Here is an 18444-nt window from a genome sequence, read left to right on the forward strand (position 1 = left end):
GGTTGCAACTGTGCATATCACATTGCATTCCTAGGCTTAATTTGTAAAGTGTGTAGTAGATATACTTCAGGTTCATTTCCACTGTTGCAATAAAATAATGTTAGAGTGCTGGCAAAATAAACTAAAAAAATAAAAGCAAGAGTATATCATTATTTTACTTAGTAAAAGATATTAAAATTCAGACTTATTTTTGTCACATGTTCCTCCCAAACATGAAAAAAGAAATATGATTTACATAAATCCAGAAATGTTGGTATATTCTATGATGTCCACACTGGAGAAATGAACTTAATAACACTTATGATCATAACCTTTTCCATTTTTTTAAAAAAGTGTTATTGTAACTCATGTGCCTAATTGGGAGATATCTGTTGAAGAGACCCATTGTGGGGAGGTAGGAGTGAGTTGTGTCTGGGTCATTGTTGCTAGGCAGATTAAGCTTAATCTAGAAGCTTCTGGAACTGGGTGTGGTAGTTTTGGGTATGCTCCAATACAGGGGTGGCCAACCTGAGCCTGAGAAGGAGACAGAATTTACCAATGTACATTGCCAAAGAGCCACAGTAATAAGTCAGCAGCCCCCACATCAGCTCTCTCCCCCCACCCCGGCTCCCAGCGGCTCCCACCCACCAGCAGCCAAGCCAATCAGCGCCTTCCCCTCCCTCCCTGCCCGCACCTCCTGATCAGCTGTTTCGTGGCATGCAGGAAGCTCGGGTGCAGGAGGGGCAAGGGCATGACAGGCTCAGGGGAGGGAAGGGATGGAGGGGGGGCAGGGCCTGTGGCAGAGCCAGGGGTTGAGCAGTGAATACCCCACCGCACATTGGAAAATTGGTGCCTGTAGCTCCAGCCCTGGAATTGGTGCCTATACAAGGATCCGCATATTAACTTCTGAAGAGCCGCATGTGGCTCTGGAGCCATAGGTTGGCCACCCCTGCTCCAGCAGGTTCCCTGTTGCTGGGGTCAGACTCCATGAGGGCAAGCAGTCAGGGCAGCTGCTTTGCAGAAGGCCAGGTGCCCTGTGTGGGTTGGGAGAAGCTGACCCCAGGAGAAGAAAGCAGGCTGTTGTCCCTAACTCCGAAGCATTTCACTCTGTGGAATCTTTTAACGTGCATAAAGATATGCATGTGTTTGCGAGTTTTTTGGTTTGAGGCCTGTTTGACTGTAAAGAACTAACAGAATACGTGTGCTTTGTGATGCAGGCGTCTGGTTCACTAGTTAAAAAGTCAGGAAAGTGTATGAAACACATACATGCAAGGAATAATGAAAACCCTTGGTTCAATGTTGAGTCAAGCCAGGAACTGCATAGAAGATGTGGTCTGGGGCTCCTTGAGAATCAAAAGACAACCATGGAATGTATATGGGTACTGAGTTATTTGGCAGAGGCCTTTCGATCTCTAAAAATAATAAATGGCAAGTTTGTTTATTTATTGATGTTTTCAGGTGTTAAGAAGTTTTGTACACTTCAAAAAGTTAATTAACAAGGCTTTTGTCTCAGTAGACATATTTGAGTCATCAGTTTTATAATACAGAGTTTAATGTACTCTGGAGCAGTAGACTTTTCCTTTTCTTTTTTTTTTTTTTCATGTATTTTGGGCTACTGTATTCAGGTGCAAATGACTTATAAAGGGTGTCAGCAGCAAGGCCTGAATATTGTTTTGTCAAGGACACACAGTATAGAATAATACTTTGCTACACTACAGCAAATAAAAATCTGTAAGTAGGGGCACAATTTCTAATTTAGTGATAAGGGGATTTCAACAACAGCTGTACCATTTTGAATATCTGGCACATAACTACCCACTCACAATTCAGAACTTGGACCTAATGTAGTATATAAATGATCAGCCTTCTCACCCCATTTCCCCTGCTCCTTTTTTTGCTGAGTGTAAAGTAGGAGCTGCTACGTTTCCTGAGGTACAACCAAAACCCTAGAGATTTTTAAAAAGAAGTATGGTAATTAAAATAAATGGCTTATGTACCACAATATAACTCCCTAAGGTCACCTAGTTACATATTTTGAGTCCAATTTTCAAATTTGGATACCTAAATTAAATTGTTCAGTTACACACTGAATTGATTAGTGTAGTGCTTTGCATCGTAGATGAGATGAGGATCTCACTTAATATTTTTTGAATAATGGTTTCTTAAAAAATAGGTTTTGGGGGGCTATTTTCATGTAAAATTGACAGTGAGCTGGTAGGGCTGCCAACTGTCTAATTGCACAAACCCAAACAACTTTTCCCCATCCCCTATCCCGTCCCTTCCCTGAGGCCATGACCCTGTCCCGCCCCTTCTCACTCCATCCCCCCTCCCTCCATCGCTTGCTTTCCCCCACCCTCACTCACTTTCACTGGCAGGGGTTAAGGTGTGGGAGGGGGTGTGGGCTCTGGGCTTCAGGGTGGGCCCAAAGAGTTCGGAGTGTCGGAGGGAGCTCTAGGCTGAGCCTGGGGCAAGGGGTTGCAGTGCAGGGAGGAGTGTGGGATGCGGACTCCGGCCAGGAGATGCTTACCTCAGGCGGCTCCCGGAAGCAACCGGCATGTCCCTGTGGCTCCTAGGCTTAGGGGTGGCCAGGGGGCTCTGCACACTGACCCTGCCTGCAGGCACTGCTTCTGCACCAGCGGAGCCGGTGCTCAGGGCGGGGCTAGTGTGTGGCACCTCCCTGATTGCCCCTGTGCCTAGGGGCCGAAGGGACATGCTGGCTGCTTCCAGGAGCCAGGTGGTGCCAAGGGAGGTGTGCTACTGATCAGCTTTTTGGCCTATTAAAATCTCCTGGATTGATTTCAATAGCAACCGGGAGATTGAGAGCAATTCCAGGAGACTCCCAGGCCATCTGGGTTGGTTGGCAACCCTATGAGCAAGTTGCTAACCTCTAAATGAACGTGAATGAAAGACATATCACTAAACCCTAAACTATAGCATGACGAATGGCCTTGCAGTAATAGCATATAGATTATTGTAAATGTTAAATGAATGTGGTTAGTAAAAAGTACAGATACCAATGCAGTGTATTATTGTATGAAGTGTCATAAATGAAGCAATAATAGGCCTGGGATTTTTAACTGACATACTTAGGCTCCAACTAGGGTTGCCTGGCATCTCGTTTTCGACCAGAACTCCTGTATGAAAAGGGACTCTGGTGTTTCTTGTCAGCACTGCTAACCGGGCCATTAAAAGTCCAGTTGTTGGTGCAGCAGGGCTAAGGCAGGCTCCCTGCCTCTGCACAGCTCCCCAGAAGTGGCCAACATGTCTGGCCTCTAGGCGCAGGGGTGATCAGGGAAGCTCCACATGCTCTCCCTGCCCCCAGCACTGGCTCCACAGCTCCCATTGGCCAGGAACCGTGGTCAAAGGGAGCTGTGGGGGTGGCACCTGTGGGTGCGGGCAGCACGCACTGCGCAGAGCCACCTGGCCGCGCCTCTGCCTAGGAGCCGGACATTCCAGCCACTTCTCGGAGCAGCGCAGAGCCAGGGCAGGGACCCTGCGCCACTGACCGGGAGCCGCCTGAGGTAAGCGCCATCCGGCCAGAGCCCACACCCTAACTCCCTCCCAGACCCCACACCCTGAACCCCGTACCCCAGCCCAGAGCCTCCTCCAGCACCCCAAACACAATTGACTTCAATCTTCTGTCCATAAAATACAACCTAGATTCTGTAAATGTCAAAATAATCTTTGTCATCGCTAAAATGTCAACTGCATGAAAAACATGCATGCTGTAGTCTCGGCTTCCATTTGCAGCAATGAACTTTTACTTCTAATGAGGCATTTCGAAGAAAGAAAAAATAAAGGATGGAGATATATACAATTAATCTCATAGCCTTATATTACAAGGAACTAGGGGGGGAAATATTTAATTAGCTTCAACTTTGCCAAACTCACTGTTAAAGATATCCATTTTTAAATATGTTTAGAGATTAACTGTTTAGTTCCTCATTAGTATGGAATATTAAACTGTTTTAGAAGCTATAGATCTCTTAGCTCAGCAATTACTGCTACTTTGAAAGGAAATTATGTAAAAATGGCACCTACTTACAGAATAGACATGCTTTTCATGTGTATTCAGTCATATCTTGTTCTTTTAATGGTAAATATAAAGTTAGGCTATTGTCTCTAGCTACACAGTGAATAGCATGAGGCATACTCTCCACTGCCAATTATAACCAGAATTTTTCACTAAAAGCTTGGTACAAGGCCAATCACTTATACCTGTACAACTCCATTGAAGGCAATGGGATTGCATTGGTGTAACTGAGGGCATAGCTTGGCCTGCAGAACCTTAATTATAAATGATCATGAGAAGGAAAGGACTAGTTTGACTTTCAGATTTCAGATTGAGTGTACAGGGCTGGCGGATGGGGCGGTGGATTCTGCATCTCTTGAAATCTTCAGATGAAGACAGAAGGTCTTTCAGGAACATATGTTTTAGTCAAACACAAGTTGTTGGCTCAACAGGAGGGAATATGGATGAAATTATATGGCTTGTGTTATATAGGATATCAGACTCGATGATCTGATGGTACCTTCTGGCCATAAAATCTCTGAATATGCCATTGTGATAATCAATCTTCAGAATACAACCAGACTTTGTAATTACCCCAATAAAACTATAAGAATAACTTCCAATAACAATGGAAAAATTGTCTCACATTGTTTAGGATATTCACTACCAAATTTTGCTTTGTGAAAAAATTGCCTTTGATCTTAGTAGACATAAGACAAAAGCACAGTACTCTAGCTAACCTTTTTACTATGAATCAGGCTTCACATTAATTTAGTTTTCCTACCTCCAGTGAAAAGATGTTAAATAATCTACAATGTGTTTATGATGTGGGCACTAAAGAAAATGCTGCCATTTTCCCCATTAATCATTTCATCTATTGAATTCTTTGACAGAACAGAAGAAATGTTACTAAACATTTAATTTAATTAAAATAAAAGAATGTACCATTCAGAAAACCTCCATGCTCTGTTTATGCTTGGGGAAAATAGCAAACATCTGTTTGTTTCATTCTTTGTCACCAATCAATATAAGGTTACTTTTTGTTGCCTACGAATCTACAAAAACATTAACATTGTTTGCAATTCTCACTATTTCTAAAGTCAGCTAAAAAGCACAAGAAACAAACAAAGTATTGAAAAATGCTTTCCCACTTATGAAAAGCATTTTTTATCTCAATAAATAGCCGTATTTCAATTACTTTTTTTCTTCCTAACTAGGTGAATACTGTTGTCTGGCAGAACTGGAATGTTTTCTTCCAGTAAAAGCAGGAAATAGGAATTACTCTTAGTTTCTTGACTTCCGTTTCCAGTTCTGTAACTGATTCATGGTGTGACTTCAAGAAAATCCCATAAATTCTTGGTGCTTCCGTTGTTCATTTGAGCTCTTCATATGAAAGTGCAAATGAGTCAAGTGTTAAGATTTTGAGGACCCCCAGGAATGTAGTTCTTGTATACCTTCCATCCCCTCAGTTTTTCTTTCCTCCCAGAAGACTGTTCTATCTCCTTTTTTCTGCCTTGGCCCAAAACTTGGTTCACCCAAAGGTAATGAAATGAGTGTGCGCAAAACATAATAGACTCCATGCCCTTGTGCTAAATGTCATTGTCCCACAAAGTGGATTAATTAACAATTTAGACATCTTAACAGTGAGTTTAGCACTTCCAAAGGCCAGTTTTAGTACTATATTAGTGCAAAGTACTATTACAAGTTAGCAGTGTCCATAAGTATAGGTTGGGAAACATGACAAATTGTTTTCTTTTTAAACTTTTTTTTAAAGCATAGATACTGTAGAGTTTCACACATTGCAGCAATATTTTGAGGGTGTCTTGCAATGGAATTTTTTTTTATGTTTTATGAAAGTTTTCCTAAGATTTAAGAAGGTAGTAGTGCCTGGAATAATAATAGCAATGGCGTAATAATAGCTCTGGAGTGAGAGAACTTTAGCAAGTCTCAAAGCAGATTCTATCCTGTAAAAAAGGGGGGCAAAATAGCATTTGGAAGTTTTTCTTTTCCTTAACGCTGCTTTGTCATGTTTCACGAGTGTAGTCTCAATGGAATGAACACTCACACATCAATAGAAATGTTATCATCTTACTACATTTCAGAATTCTCACTTTCAATCCATACCTAGTGTATTGCTGAGTCTAAACTAGAGTTACTCTGTGCTGGTCTACTGTCTTATAGGACATTCATCATATCCCTTAAAGCTATGTCATTCCTGTAGATGGGCATTAGAAGAGACTTAATGTTTAGAAAGTTCTTCATGTTCAAAATCGTGATTGTTACATCAAATGTGTCACTTGATGAAAATATACATTCCACTTTTGACTAAATATCTGCAAATTTTTGTTGTCCAACATGCAGTCAGCTTCTCCATAATTTGGTGCTTCTGACATACGCAGAAATGTAAGTGGTTTATTTTGTATTGTTGTATTATTGAAATAAATGTTTAGTGCTTGTGAAAGGGGTGAAGTTTACAACACTAGAAACAAAACTTGTCTATTTAGAATTGAAAAACAAAATTGGATAATTGGTCTGAAATCACCAAGATGAAACTTACTAAAGACAATGCAATGCACTACAGTTAGGAAGGAAAAAAACAAATGCACAGATAGAAAACAGGGAATAACTGGCTAGGCAGTACTGTAGAAAAGGATATGGGATGTATAGTAGATCACAGATTGAATATGAACCAACAATGTGATGAGAAAAAGGCTACTATCATTCTGGGGTGTATTAACAGGAGTGTTGTATGTAAGACTTGGGAGGCAATTGTCCTGCTCTGCTTGGCACTGGTGAGGCCTCAGCTGGAGTCTTATGTCCAGTTTTGTGTGCCACACTTTATGAAAGATGTGAACAAATTAGAGAAAGTCTAGAGGAGAACCACAAAAATGACAAAAGGTCTAGAAAACCTGACCTAAAAGGAAAGGTTAAAAAATGGGCATGTTAAGTGTTGAGGAAAAAGACCCAATAACTGGGTGGAGGGGCTGATAAGTCTTCATATATGTTAAGGGGATTTCACAACTTTTCCTGCATTCAGTGCATAAAGAGAACATTTGAGCACCACCCTCTTTAAAAGTAATGGGCTTAATCTGTATCAAGGGAGATTTAGGTTAGATATTAGAGGGAAAAGCTAACAATAAGGATAGTTAAGTACTGAAATAGGTTCTCAAGGGAAGGGGTGAAATCCCCATCACTGGAGGTTCTTAAGAACAGGTTAGACAAAAACTTGTCAGGAGTGGTCTAGGTATACTTGGTCCTGCCTCAGCAAAGCAGATGGAACAGATGACCACTTGAGGTCCCTTCTAGCTCTACATTTCTAAGATTCTATGATTTACAGATATTGCAGGAACAGACAGGAGAAGGTCAAGATTCCTCCATACAGCATTAGAAATGTTCTTGAAATTAAGGGGCCACCAATATAAGTGAGATAAGTTATCGCCATAACCATTCATTCAATCCTTTGTCCAACAACTATGACTAGTTGATATCAGCTGTAATTGATTTTCATGAAGTTATCACTTGTCCTGTAAAAACTGGTCTGAAACCACCAACTTCTGCCCCATAGGTGACTATGCAGCTTTTACATGTTAAGATTTGCTCAGTGCTGACCTAAAGTTGATGACAGAGAGGTGATAGATTCTGTATCTCATTATCATTCACATGAGCCATTCAATTCCACTATTACACGCTTACCTTGAAAACAAACATTTTGAAACCAGATAGTTTATTATATCCAAATAGAATAGATAAATAACTAGCAGCACCACTCTCTGAAAAGAGTTGGTCTGTCAGTTAACATTAATGTCAGTATATCAGAGATTGTTTCTTTTGGCTCTGTCAGTTTAGAAGAGCATAAGTGTAGATTCACAAACATTCTTCATCTCCTTGTAAAAAGAAAAGGAGTACTTGTGGCACCTTAGAGACTAACCAATTTATTTGAGCATAAGCTTTCGTGAGCTACAGCTCACTTCATCGGATGCATCTCCTTGTGTAAGCCCTACTCAGTTACTTGAAAGTATCCCTAATAAACAGCAGCCATTGCCATTATGTATTGTTAGGGATATTTTGGTTTCCTGGGAGATGTCTCAATTAAGCAGGCTTCCTGCGTAGGTGTATCCTGACCTACTGCAGTGTACGCTATTCACTAATACGAAGAGTAAGAGACTAGGCAGAAAGATCTCTTGACATGTGAGTCAGACACAGCACTGTCTCTAGTTGTGTCTTCTCCTTTTTCCTCACTTTCTTCCATTCAGTATGTACAATGACGCAGAAACTCAGGGTTTGTCTACACTAGTAGAAATGCTATAGGACCGCTGTAGCGTAGCTTCTTACTACAGTGACGGGAGGTGTTCTTCCATTACTGAAGTAAGTGCACCTCTCTAAGAGGTGGGAGCAAGGTCGGCGGAAGAATTCTTCTGTCAACCTAGTGGTGTCTAGACCAGAGCTTAGGTTGCCTTACCTACATTTCAGAGTGTGAAATTTTTCACAGTCCTGAGCAATGTAGTTAGGTCAGCCTAACTTTGTAGTGTGGACCAGGGCTCAGTAAAGGAAACGGCACTCCTATTTTCCTCCCTCTAGCTGAGATGATTTCATGTTCTCTGTACTTCTTTGCAACTGAAGAGGGAATTACTGAGTTCATAATTCAATGGGAACAGGTAGTTTCATGGCATGTGCAACTTTGTTTTCTGCATGCCCAGGCAGCATGTTTTGCCTGTCGTTTTATGGAATACTAAGAGGAAATGGTCCCTCGTGTCACTCGTCTGTGATTGGCAACTATTATTGGTATCATTCTATTTAGCAAAAGCTGTTGCTGTTTTGTTAGAAAATATTCCAGTGGTATTAGATATATAGGGAGCCAAGGCAGCATCAGCAACCTCACCTCACCTTGAGTTTTGTTGGCTGTTGCAGAATTTGCAAATCTTTAACAATGTATCTTTTTACATTCAAACTTTAAAAGAAACTTTTAAAAAGAAATTGGAGGGCCAGATGAGGAAGGGGACCAAGCAGTGGGGATTCATGTAAAATGAACTGCTTGTCTGAATCAATTTCCCAGTGGGCATGTATACATGTTACCAAACCTTTTTTTTTTTTAAATCCACTGCCGCAATTAGCACTAACTGGCATCCTTGTAGGCAGTCTCAGTCAGGAGTTTGAGGATTATGAGATTATAGAGAATTAACCATCCTCTCGCTTGATAGGATGATTATTCCAGAACAAGGTAGAAGACTGTTACTGTGCATAGTATATATTTACTGTGGCTAAATTGAAGTGTATGTTCTCTAAGGCAATTGCTTTGATATCTGTAAGAGTATCTATAGCCAACAAATAATGTTCATATTAATTTTAATGTGATCCTATTTCTCGTTTAACTTTTCATTAGTCTGACACTTGTGGAAAATTGTTTCATGTCCAGTCTTACTGGCATGAATGCATAGTTTCATTACAAGGATTATGCCTATTAAAGGGCTATATTCGGTCCATTTTTGTCCAGTAGTCTTTGTGGGTTTCAAAAGCTTTCAAAACATAAAATAATTATTCTTTTATTATTTCTACAGAACCCAAAATGTGGTATGCACTTTCTAGACAAATAAAATATGCTCCAAGTCCTGGAGAAATATGTTAGGGGAGAGATCCATGGTCTGTTCCAAAGCTGTGATAAGAGTGCCTGCAACGTTAGGGCCTTTTTTGCACTGAGGTCAATGGAAGAACAAAGGAATGTCCTGGAGTCTCCAAGAGTTAAAGATTAATCTTTAATTAAAGATTATGTCATGTGATGTAACCTCTAGGGATATGTCTAACTAACATTGGCAACTCTTACTCCCATTGATTTTAATGGGGGTAATCTTTGATGGAGGTGGTACATTAACATATACACTATACTATAGTAGTATGTAGAAAGACTTTAAAGAGTATTATTATTTGTATTATGTTAGTTCCCAGAGGTCCTAATCAGGATACAGGCCTCATCGTGCTAGGCGACATCAAGGCTCATGGGAAAATACCGTCTAGAGGATTTTAGAATTTAATTAAAACAATATACAACAAATGTGAGTAGCAAACAAGATGATGAGGGTAATAATAATTAGTGACCATCCCACTGAAATGTTCTACTCTACATTGACATCTATTGTTTTGTTACGTATGTCAAGGTCTTGTAAATGGGGCTGAGTGGGTTAAAAAAGTGTTGATGACATAAGAAGTAAGATAATGAAAGGAGAGAGACATCCGTATGACAGACAGACGTGCAGACGTGGCTGGCTGTTATGCATTAGAGCAGAGGACAAAAGTTATGGTGGAGTCCAGTCAAACATTTTGCCCTGCCCACAACCATGGAAAACACTATTATTTAAAGAGCGAGTTTCATTCATTTTCAGAGATGACAATCTCATTCCTTTGGGTGGGTGGAAGTAGATTGATAAAACAACACAAAAGGTCTCATGTGACTGGAAAGAAGGAATAATTTCTAACTGTTGTTGTAAAACTGGAAAGTTTCTGCTAAAAAATAAGCCGGGGGTGGGAGCCTTTCTCTGGTGGTAATGTCATATGAACAGTCAGAATCCTAGAAGCAGTGGTGAGATCCTTGGCAACAAATGTGTTCAGTTTCTTTGTCTGTTGCTGTACAGAGGACAACCTATTTTTTTTAAATGTTACGTTGAGTTGGCCGCATCATGCTGCCAATGATTAGCCGCTCTGTACATCCCCGAGGTGCTGGCAGTTTTCAATCTGTAAATGACCCTGATTTGTTATTGCCTTATTTACTAATGAAAGAGTCAGTCTTTTTGTAACTGTTTGAATATTAGCTGAATGATCTATTCTCCAGCAGTGAACTGCAAGATGATCAATACATTTAGCATAATAAGTGACAGCAGAGAGAGACCAGGTAAATTAGAACTATTCTGCAAATGGTTCCTAGATCTGTTAAACCAGGGGTGGGCAAACGTTTTGGCCCAAGGGCCACATCAGGGAATAGAAATTGTATGGCAGGCCATTAATGCTCACAAAATTGGGGTTCGGGTGCAGGAGGGGATGAGGGCTCTGTTTGGGGGTGCGGGCTCTGGGTTGGGGCTGGGGATGAGGAGTTTGAGGTGTAGGAGGGTGCTCTGGGCTGGGACCGAGGGGTTTGGAGGGGGATCAGGCCTGGGGCAGGGATGCAGAAAGGGGTGCAAGTTCCGGCTGGGGGTGTGGGCTCTGGGGTGGGGCTGGGGATACGAGGTTTGGGGTGCAGGAGGGTGCTCCATGCGGGTATCGAGGGGTTTGGAGAGCGGGAGGGGGATCAGGGCTGGGGCAGGGGGTTGGGGCATGGGGAGAGGCTCAGGGGTGCAGGCTCAGAGTTGCGCTTACCTCAAGTGGTTCTCGGAAGCAGTGGCATGTCCCTTCTCTGGCTCCTAGGTGTGGAGCAGCCCCCAGCCCTCGGTGTGGAGCCATGGCGTGGCTTCCAGGAACTGCTTGATGTGGCCCCCGACCTGGTGCCTGGCTGGAGCGCCAGAGCAGGGCCTTGCCGCATGGTGCAGCCCCCCACTCAGTGCCCTGGCTGGAGCGCCAGAGCAGGGCTGAGCCGCATGGTGCGGTTCCCCCAGCCGGTGCCTCGGCTGGAGCACCGGAGTGGGACGAAGCCGCGTGGTGCGGCCCCCGACCCAGCTCCCCAACAGGCGCTCGTGGGCTGGCTTAAAATGTCTCGTGGGCTGGATTCGGCCCGCAGGCCTTAGTTTTCCCACCTCGTGTTAAACAATAAAGAAAAAATATCCCAGAGGTGAAATACTGCATGTTTTCTTTTTTAATGTAACAGAAAGGATTAGTGCTGTAGTGAAGAGCTGCATGTTCTACTTCAGAACTAGAAACCTCTATTTCAGCATTACTCTTAGAAGTACTGTATAACAAGCCCTTATGATGGAAAATACTAAAAAGAACAGGTTTTTTTGTGATGATTGTCACAATCTCATGAGTTCACAAAAGGAACTTTCTGAATGTAGTCTACAGGAGGAGTTTCTACCTTTTGAGAATTAAAAAGTACAGGAGCCTACTGGACTCTTGAGATAAAATTATGTATAGAATTACTTGAATGTGATATGCCTACATTTCCCTGGGAATACCTCTGATAGTATTGTCACAATCCAGGACAGTAATTTTAACTTTTGCATTTCAGTAGTAGGTCCTGCATGAATTCTGGATTAGATTCATAGGTAGGTACGTATCACTTAGCTATGTATCACTCAATAGAAGGATTCTTCTAACATGCTCAAAGTCATATAAGTAGGAACTTGGCATCAGCAATGCCCATTCTCTCAGTCTCAGAGATTAGTGCAGTAAAAAATTCCAGTGACAGATATGTTTTTCTGCAATCATTTTTGATATAAAGAACCTTAAGCACCTCACACAAATAACTTGATTTTATTTCGGCAGGCTATTTGCTCCTTTTTATTCTCCTTATAAACTCCAGAGTGGAAGAAGAGTCTGAAAGGCAGTATACTGAGGCTTATCTTTTTTCTGACTGTCCCTTTCCTCCCATGAGCCCCTCTAATAATTCCAAAATGTTCAGAACATTTCTAATCATTTTATACCAATGCATCTTGTCATGCTCCCTGTAAACTTTTTACATTGATGTTTCCTGAGTGAAGTCTGTATAATGTCAGAAAACAGAGATCCTCAACTTGTAAACTCTTTATGGAATTTGTACACTGCTCTTTGGAATTATCAATAGTCCCTTCTGCATGTCATCCTAGTTTACTACACAGTACAGTAGCAAATGCCTGTTGACTTGCATTATGAATGTCCAGCGGATGTGCTTAGTACTGTCTTAACCAGTGAAAACCACCAGGGAAGACTTACAATTTTGTTTTCGTCTGTCCCTGGGTTGCATATTGGTGGCATCTCAACAAATGCTTCAGAGGCAGACAGGCAAGCAAACATGTCTCTTTTCACTAGAGGCAGTGAAATATACCAAGTTAGGGCATCTCTAGAGAATGTCTTAGTGTGATTTTTTTTTTAAATGAAGCTGTATCACCCATTAAAGAGTAAAAAGTTTTGTTTATTTTGTTGTGCTTTGCTTTGTTTTTTTCACACACATGCACTCCTACCCCTTCCTGATGGGGGAGATTTGAAAGTTATTCCTGAGGTAACAGCAACAACAAAAAGAGCTGAATTAAAAACAAAAAATCTGAATCTGGAGATATACAAAACCTAGTTCGTTCAGAACAGACGCTGCATGAGAGAGGGCATGCAGAAATACTGAACACTAAAGCATTGATTCATATGTGTTGCTCTTGCAAGCCACAGGACACACACATAGCAGATGGAAACAGTTTCTGTTTCACTTCCTGCTGAGAGTTTAGATTTCCCAAATCCAAACTTCTAACTCCCTGGCTTCAACATTCCTCCACAAGTTGCACACATCTTTTAAAATGTGTATCCCAAGGAAGCTAATGGTGTTTACGTTTGAAAAATGCTGAAGACCCAGCACCAGATTTTATCCTCTTGGATGTCTAACTGTTCGCTGGACACAATTCTGCTGCTCCCTGCATCTAATTCAGGATATCGGCGTTTAGTCCAATTACATTAAATCGTAGAATTTCTCATGCCATCTCTCCTTTACCCAGTCTCGAGCATCTCCATTTTTTGTTTCATTATGAGATATATTTTTCTCTCCTATTATTCCTCCTTGTGTAACTTCAGCATGTTCAGTTTCATCTGTCCATCCATCCCAGTTCATGCTGCTACCCAGAGGCTAAAGACAGGATCTCTGACTGCCAACAGTCTGTGTGCCAGAGTTGCCACTTATATGGTAATTACATTTCTTATGGATTGCCCACAGCAGGTTGGGTAAGCAGCATCTGGCACTTGTTTACTCCGTTATCTAAAACCTGGATTAAGCCAATGCTATTTATCTTGGGGTGGATAGGTATGGAGTGATTTGTTTGAAGTGAAGGTGTTAAAGAAGACATGGATTCTGGAGTAAATTTTTCATGAAGCCAGTGTGTCCTGACACAGAGCTGTCTGAGGCAACAAAATAACTACAGAGTTTCAGTTTATAGTAGAATAATGTAAAGGAGGGGATGTTGAAGGGCAGAAAATCAATATCTATTCTTCTTTAAATATATAGGGCTGACCTGGTGGGGGGTGAGCTATCTGTGCCCTGGCTAGGCTGGAAGAAGGCACTAAAGGACATCACTCACGCTGAATCTCTCAGCCACCATCAGATCGCGTGGATCATTGATGAATGAGCCAGCAGTTGAATGTTTAGCTGGCTGTGACGACTTTGCACCGAAATATGAAAATTTATTACCAGGTTACCAACCAATGCCTTACTGCGTGCTTTCCCTTGTACACTCCTTCTGTGCACTCCCAATCCATCTGACAGCCAAGCCCCTTCTTTCTGCTGCTCCCCTCTCCTGCACTGAATTTATGGGCTAACTGCCACAGAGCTGTCATTTTTCCAGAGCTCTAGTACCAAAGGGTGCTTTTTTTTGCAGTGATGCTGATGCTGAGCTAAGATATACATTTTCTTTATGTTTCATGCAAGATGACTTTGCTGAAAGGGCTAAAGGGGGACCAACACTGTATGCTCTAGAATTTGCACAGCCCTGAAGTGCTTAAGAAAGAAAAACAAGGGGGGCAAAAAGGAGAGAGAGAGGGAGAGGATCAGGCAGACAGGCAATGCCAGCCAATCAGAGAAGCTCTCATGAGCTGCAGAAGCAGAGCATATGAGCTGAGGGGTTTGGAGGTACACAGAGCTGGAGTCGTGTGCCTCTCTGAGGACTGGGAGCAGCTGTGCTGCGAGCACTGAGAAAAGTCCCCATTTGCTTCTTATAAATTAAGTTCCTTGTCACCAGTTAGGGCAAGTCAGCCAAGGTAAGGCTTAAATAAAATGACACTTTAATATGTAGCAACATTAATATTTCTGGACTATGGTGCTGCTAACACAGTCTTCTAACCAGTGTCAACAATATTTTGTGAAATATTACTGTAGCAGTGGATCCACAGCCTATAATATGCTTATTTTAAAGTTAACTCTAATGTGTAAGCCATACCCTTGTGATATTTTAGAATTGTGTTTGCTTATCCAAGAATATTGCAGTGCAACCTACAAAATATAAGCATAAAATATAGCTGTGTTCTGTGTGCATTTATCTGTGAATGTCTGAACAATACCTACATTTCTGCTGTATAACTTGTGAGAATAATGTGCAGATGCATTTTAATGGTGATCACATTCAGATGATTTAGATCAGATCTCATTTATATATGTACCTAAATATATATTAAAAGGCAAACACTGTAAGACTGTATAGCAGGAACATTACATTTGATATTTGAACAGTGATTTTTAATCAGTCTTTCCAGTACCCGTAACATTACATGATATCTGAGCACTGAAATTGCAGTAGAACAGAGCTCTTGTCATGGTTTTAGCTGTAGCTGCTTGTTAAAGCTTAAGCAGTGCCTAAACTTTTACTTCTTGTAAAGGGCACTGTAAACAATGCACAGCCAGAAATGAGACCTCCCTTCATTTCCCCTTCCCACCCCTACACCACTTGTGCTAATGGACAAAAAATAATATACGATTCAGCATTACTTTAGCTCACTCAATGGTTTTGCCAATTGAACTTCCGCAGGGTTTGGAATTGAGGGTTTTAGCAAGGAAGGAGTTCATCAATATGACTTCACTAATGTGTATTCTGAAAACAAGGTGGCATTGAACCTGTGTGCATGTGTGACTTTGTTTGTCTGCATGAATGACACCACTGAGAGAGGGCAAGAGGGTGGGGAAGCTACTTACTTGTCACAAGTGTAAACAAATAGTAATGCGTTTTGGAGTCAGACTTTGTAGTATAGTATGTATACCTTTTTTTATAAGTACTTTGTGGGCTAAACTGGGACTTGGGATACATCCAACTACAAGAGCAGTGATGCCCCATCAGTTTTCTCTTGCTCAGAGGAAAGTGGTGAAAAGGAAAGGTAAAATGAGCATGGACTTCAGTTAGCTCAGGTGATAGCATCACTGACTTTATTTAAGGTACAGATTTTTTTCTTCATCCAGAACTCTAAACATAGCTCCGGTGTTTCCAAAGCTTTATTTTCTATGCTGCAGTCAATCAAATACGGTTGTCTGAAAACACAGTGTAGCTTTCCTTTTGCAGTAATTGTTCTTCTCCTTTATGGTAGTAAACACATGTCTTCAGGGGAGATATTAAACTAGTGTAAGATTTTAATGTGTGTTTGGCATAGTCCATCTTGGTAGGGAAAATGACACATTTAGAAAAAATAACCTGACTATATCCAAAGCTAATTTACCCTGTTGGTATTTACCACCTTAAAATATCACCTAGAATAATTAACTCAAGCTTTTCTTGGATATGAATTAAGTAAATGTGTTATAGGATTTCAAGTCAAGATATGGTTCCCATTCCACATGGTGGATCTAATTATGTAAAGCATTGTGTCTGGTAGAATATTTTTATGCTTCCTGACTGGTTAAAATCACCAGGGATCTTGCTGACTAGCACTAATGACACACTTCCTGTTTCATTTCTGCTGTGAAAACCATCAAAAAACCATGAGCAGGAACATATGTATAGGTAACAAACATTGATCCAGTGCACCAGCATAGTGTTAGGGGGCACTGTGCTGCTGGAGATGGTGCCACCTTATAGATCACAGACAGAATAAAACTCCTGATCACTTGCAGATGTTAAAGATCCTTTGGGACTTCAGAAGAGTAGGAGTGCTGATGCTGGTATTCTGGCAAAATGCCAAATTGGGTAATTACATTCTACCCATATTAATTTCCTCGGCAATTTCATACAATATTCTTTAGTTCCTGAACTAGAATTATGCTGTGACTCTGTCTTGAGCAGTTTACTATCAAGTCCAAAATGAAGTGTGTGTGTGTGCCAAAAATGTGTGTGTACTATTACTGACTCAGCTGCAGTATATAGTCAATTTGCCTAACTTAGTGTAGTTTGGGAGACCGTCTGCATTAGAAAAGGATTTTTAAAAAAATATATGCATTGACATTTTTCCTATCCTATTCTTTCCTCCTGATTTTAAAGTTATTTACTGGTTTCAGTGACAATTGTGAATGTATAAACAAAAATAAAAAGAAATTAATTTAAAAATTGGACTTGTTGAACAGGTGGTTTTGAACTTCCGCTGTTTGTAATATTTAACCTCCTTCAGAGCCCAATGAATAGGGTTTAATGGACATGCAAAGGTATGCTTTGGTTCCCTAAAATCTTACTTGGATTAAGAATTAGTATTCTGTTAATGTGGTTGTGGCATTGAACTTACTGGGCATGATCAATGTTCTGAACAGACCACATCAAACTGAAGAGGTACCAATAAGCGCGCGCGTGCTCTCTCTCTCTCTCTAACAGCAAGAAGGCCTACACTAGATTAGCTATGACACACACACACTGTGGCACAGCATTCTTAAGTGTACTGAACATGGGGGTGGAGACTGACCAGAAACAAAGGGGTGGTGGGAAGAGGTAACATGCAAATCAATAAAATATATTCTGTTCATAGTGTTGGACACCCACTATGTGATATACATAAATGATTCAAAGGAAATGGTAGTGCATACAGTAGTTTTATATAATCCAATGTATAAAAAAACAGCTAGAATTTGGTTTGAGATTTCAGTGGAACACACATGTTATGGGTCAGCAACGTCGGAGCTTAAAGGAAAGGGAGTGTGGTCTAGTGATAACAGTAAGGGTCAGGACTCTTGGATTCTGTTCCAGATTCTGTCACCGATTTGCTGTGTGAACTTGGGCAAGTCACATGGTCATAGAATGATAGAAATTTAGGACTGGAACAGACCTTAGTAGGTCATCTAGTCAAGTCCCCTGCACTGAGGCAGGATTAAGTATTTTCGAGAGACCCTCCCTAACAGGTGTTTGTCTAACCTGTTCTTATAAACCTCTAATGATGGAGAGTCCACAACCTTCTTAGGTAATTTGTTACGGTGCTTAACTACTTTTACAGTTAGGAAGCTTTACTAATGTCCAACCTAAAGCTCCCTTGCTGCAATGTAATCCAATTACCTGTTCTGTCCTGAGTGGTAAAGGAGAACATTTTATCACTCTCTTCTTTATAACAATCTTTCATGTACTTGAAGATTATTATCATGTCTTCCCTCAGTCTTCTCTGCTCCAGACTAAACAAACCCATTATTTTCCATCTTTCCTCGAAGATCATGTTTTCTAGGTCTTTAATCATTTTTGTTGTTTGCCTCTGGACTTTCTCCAGTTTGTCCACATCTTTCCCAAAATGTGGTGCACAAAATGGGACATGATACTCTAGTTGAGGCCATATAAGTGCTGACTAGAGTGGAAGAATTATAACTCTCCTGCTAATACAGTCTAGAATGACTTTTGCATTTTGTTTAACAATATGACGTTGTCTCATATTTATTTTGTGATCCACTGTAACAGCCAGATCCTTTTCTGCAGTAC

General features: G+C 41.0%; 1 protein-coding gene across 8 annotated transcripts in view; it reads left to right on the forward strand.

The window, feature by feature from the left end:
- CDH18 (cadherin 18) overlaps positions 1 to 18444 on the forward strand; it is an 845073-nt gene that overhangs the window by 474135 nt on the left and 352494 nt on the right. Inside the window, exon 1 of one of the 8 annotated variants that reach the window (XM_074945003.1) lies at positions 14719 to 14836. The exons of the other annotated variants lie outside the window; for them this stretch is intronic. The gene's annotated coding sequence lies outside the window, so the exon portion shown is untranslated. Of the gene's footprint in view, positions 1 to 14718; positions 14837 to 18444 lie in introns of those variants that run through there. 8 annotated transcript variants of the gene reach the window in all.

This window comes from Natator depressus, chromosome 2, assembly GCF_965152275.1.
Source record: "Natator depressus isolate rNatDep1 chromosome 2, rNatDep2.hap1, whole genome shotgun sequence".
In the NCBI taxonomy this organism is placed as follows: domain Eukaryota; kingdom Metazoa; phylum Chordata; order Testudines; family Cheloniidae; genus Natator; species Natator depressus.